This window comes from Cebus imitator, unplaced genomic scaffold (assembly GCF_001604975.1).
Source record: "Cebus imitator isolate Cc_AM_T3 unplaced genomic scaffold, Cebus_imitator-1.0 Scaffold289, whole genome shotgun sequence".
Lineage (NCBI taxonomy): Eukaryota > Metazoa > Chordata > Mammalia > Primates > Cebidae > Cebus > Cebus imitator.
Window position 1 is genome coordinate 252897 of NW_016107604.1, and position 4642 is coordinate 257538.

Sequence of the window (4642 nt, forward strand, 5' to 3'; positions counted from 1 at the left end):
TTTTGCAATTTTATAAATTTACTTGATGTATTTGATGATCAGCAATTAGTTCTCATCCACATTGACTGTCTTAGATTTTTGAAAGTGGTAACAGATACCTAGGTAACCAAAGTGTAGAGCTTATTTGGTGAATCTTCATCCTCATTGCGTTTTCTGGACAACTACACACAGATTCGGTGTGGAACATTCCTTATTCCTTTGCCCCAGACAGCTTTGTTGAGTCTGGTATCAGTGTGCATATCTGGGGTTCCCATCTCCTTCACGGCAAATTTCCGCATCTCTTTGAGTGCCCGAGGGGCACGCTTCTTGAAGCCTATTCCATGGATGTGGTTGTGAATGTTGACGGTGTATTCTCGGGTCACCACCTCGTTGATGGCAGAATGGCCCTATTTCTTCTGGACAGCCGTCTTTGTGGGAGCCATCGTGCCGGGTCCAACATCAAGATCCATTATTTTTTGGGTTTTCACTTTTAGGATATACTTCTTTTTCTCGAGCCTGAATTTCTCATAGTGTCATTTTGGCCCCTTCCATTTTCAGTTAAGCTTTCTTTCATGGAGGTAATAATTAGCTGGGGGCCATTCTGCATGAAGTCCACTTTGTCCAAGTTCTGTAGAGGCTGCTATTAAATTGCCCCTGAGCTTTAGATAGCATCAACACAGTAAGGAGTGCTACAGTATATTCACATTATTTACATTCTTACTAGGCATATAAAGATAGTGGGGTGGCAAAGACAGAATATAACGCTCCATAAGAATACTGCCTTGTTGGCACCCAATGGCATTATATATGGGGTTCTTGATAATAAAACACTTAGAGGTCTATTTTTAAATGTTTAGATTGTGCCTCAAGACTCGAGTTTGAGTTGTGCAAGGCTAAGCAGTTGGCTGTAATCCCATCTGCCATCCCAACCTTGCAAAAGGTAACAGAGCCATGGTATCTGGGGCAATACATCATTTTTAGGCATTTCTGGTGACTTATCTCCAAATGTCAGGGCACTAAAATGAACGAAGAGATAGGATAGAGCTGGTACGAGAGAAGAAACTGGAAAGTAGAGAAGGGGAAGGTTTGTGAAGAATGGCACGGTAGGGAAGAATGTAAAACAAACCAACAGTGATTCATTCAGCATGCCTGAAATCCTTTTAAGCACCTGGCTAGAAAGCATCACATTGCATTAGACAGTGGGTTGAAGTAGAGAGGGGGAGTCAAGGACTTGGCCCTGGGATGGAGCTTATATTCTAGATGGAGGAAATCTCAGTAGAAGGTAACTGTGGTAAGTGAATGAAGCAGATGAAGCTACGATGTGGGAGCATTAACAAAGAGTGGGCTGTGTTAGGGACCTTAAGAAATTTGAAAGAAGAGAACAGAAGGGATTTAGCCAGAACTGGAGGGCCAGGTAGAGGGAACAGCAAATAGAACAGTCTTGGCTGCTGATTTTTATAAAACGAAACATTTTTTCACAGTCCTAAGACAAGCCTACGTGTCTGCTTCTCAGTTTTAATTGCGACAGGTGCTTTAGTTACCTGGAAAATCACTGCCCTCTTAAAATTATATTTTAAAAAGATGCCACCATCATCTCTACCAAAAAAAGTATGTGAAGGTATAAAACATCATGAATTGATAATGTCTTTTCAGTTATAAATACTAAAGTTCAGTATTTAAAAAGACAGATCTCCCCCCATACCTTTTTTGAAAATGTGGAGTTGTAGGCCGGACGCGGTGGCTCACGCCTGTAATCCCAACACTTTGGGAGGCCAAGGCAGGCGGATCACGAGGTCAAGAGATCGAGACCACCCTGGCCAACATGGTGAAACCCCGTCTCTATTAAAAATACAAAAACATTAGCTTGACGTGGTGGCGTGCACCTGTAGTCCCAGCTATCTGGGAGGCTGAGGCAGGAGAATTGCTTGAACCCGGGTGGCGGAGGTTGCAGTGAGCCGAGATTGCGCCACTGCACTCCAGCCTGGCGCCTGGCGACAGAACAAGACTCTGTCTCAAAAAAAAAAAAAATGTGGAGTTGTAGATGTACAGATTTTTGCTGTTGTGGTTCATTGAATATTAGCCTTTCATCTACTAACAATTTAAATTCTGCATAAAAATATAAAACAACCTAATCATTTAAGATAATGTTTAAAACCCCCAACTGGGCCGGGCGTGGTGGCTCATGCCTGTAATCCCAGCACTTTGGGAGGCCGAGGCGGGCTGATCACGAGGTGAGATTATTGAGACCATCCTGGCCAATATGGTGAAACCCCGTCTCTACTAAAAAATAATAATAATAATAATAGAAAAATTAGCTGGGTGCGCTGGCAGGTGCCTGTAATCCCAGCTACCCAGGAGGCTGAGGCAGGAGAATAGCTTGAATCAGGGAGTTGGAGGTAGCAGTGAGCTAAGATCAGGCCACTGCACTCCAGTCTGGTAACAGAGCGAGACTCGTCTCAAAAAACACAAACCAAAACAAACAAACAAAAAACCCCAACCGTTGGCCTGAAAATATTTACATTTTCAATTGCTTGTCTATTTTCCTATTGATCTTTTTTAACTTAATTGAGGTGAGAGAAGGTACTGAAAAGAGTGGTAAGTAGCTTTCACTCAGGGTCTTTTTTTTTCCTGCAATTTTAATCTCTCCAAGGGACTTTGTACAATTTTTCTCATTGTGGTTTTAAAAAAAAACCTGATCATCTTACCCATTTTAAGTGTCCAGTACAATAGTGTTAACTGTATAATATATGTACCTTGTTGCACACAAATTTTTTTGACTTGGCCTGAGTTACAATCTTATATGTGCCTCTAACAGGGTGACTCTTGAGTGAGACATTTAGGAGGGAGAAAAAACAATGTGGAGGGGCCAGATGAAACAAGATTAGCACAATGGGGATAATTTCTGAAATTGATTACAAGTGCAGTGGTACGACTTTGGCTCATTGCAGCTTCCACCTTCCAGGCTCAAGCGATCCTCCCACCTCAGCCTCCCGAGTAGCTGGGACTACAGGGGCATACCACCACGCCCGGCTAATTTTTATGTTTTTAGTGGAGAATCGGATTTTACCATGTTGGCCAAGGCTGGTCTCAAACTCCTGACCTCAATTGATCGTCCCACCTCAGCTTTCCAAAGTGCTGGGATTACAAATACATTTTTTAAAGGCAGCAGAAATAGACAGAACACAAATCTTATTTTTGCTCTGAACGTCTGATGAAGTTTCTCTCTTCAGTGGTTGGGTGCCTGGTGACATCTCTGTATTACCTTTTGAGATTTGTTTTCATTGTGATGTACAGGATTCACCTTACCCTGTTTATCTCTGAACTATTGACTTCTACAACTTCACATTTTCTGTAAACTCCAGCTGGAGCTGCTGAGAGCAGAGACTTGGGATATATCTCAAAAACCTCAAGAATACACTTTGATGTGAGAGCGCCAAAGATGGTCCTAGCAACCCCAGGAGTAGGAAGGCATCCCTTTCAGTTCTCTGACAAGGACTGAAGGGCAGAGGCTCAGAGCTCAGGTCTTGTCACCTTTCTGAAGGTGGAGATAGATGTAGCGCCCCTTGCCACCCTGATATGGAAGTATGTATATATCCCCTCTCCCCCATTTACTTTGTGACTTTCATGGTTTTTCCCTGGTAAATCCCCAAGTGAGGTCTTTAAAAAAATGTGAGAAGGGAAAAGAGGATAAAAAGAATTAGATTGAGATTGAGGTAAACATAACAGCATAACTGCAGAGCTTGAAGAAATGGGATGTGGAGGGCAATTACACTAACCCTGTTAGTATAATTAACACTGTTAATAGTGACTTGGTGAGTAACTTACGTGTAGATTTCCCATTACTTACAACCTGCTACTCCATCTACCTCTCTTAAGCTGTAGTATTTCTTTAATGGAGGAGGGAGGAAAGACGTTGGCTTACAATTTGCTGCTTAATCTATTATTTGGTTCTCATACGCTGATTTAACAGATAGGTATTGAGAACCTACCTTTGTTAAACCTTGAACAAGATGCTGTGGCCAGTGCAGTAGGCAAGATAAACTCAAACCCCTCTTCTAATATAGGAACTGCACTCTGGCCTGTAGACACGTTCCCTATGGTCCACACAATTATAAACACTGCCGTGTTGTTTTTTTTTTCTCTTGAAAAACTGGTTGATTTGGCCCCCTGGACCTGCATCCTCACCTGGCAAAGTCAGGGAAGTGGTGGGGAAGGGGTTGCTGAGAAATGTCTGCTATGGTCAATAGAGGCACATGTTCTACAACCTTCCGTGGCTTCTGTCTTTCATTGTGTTAGTTATTTTTGTCCTTTGGGGAATCCTGGTTCGGATTCGTCTGTCTTCAAATGCTTCTTTTAACAGGGATCATCCTGTGGGCTGGGGAGCCTTGGATGAGCGCTGGGACAGAAGCTGAGTTGGAATGGGGAGTGTGGCTCCCTGCTGCTCTCCCTGTGTGAGTGGGTGATGCCCCAGAGCTCTTCCCCAGAGCTGTGCCCTTCATTGGGCCCTTCTCAGGCCACTGCTGCACAGCTTTCTAGCTGCCTAGTTGCTTTGTACTCTTCAGGATTAGAATTTTAGAAAGGGGAAGACATGGCACTAGCTTTTTCTAATTATCCCGCCCATGAACTTCTGTTCTTGACAGTTGTGGTTTTTTTTTTTTTTTTT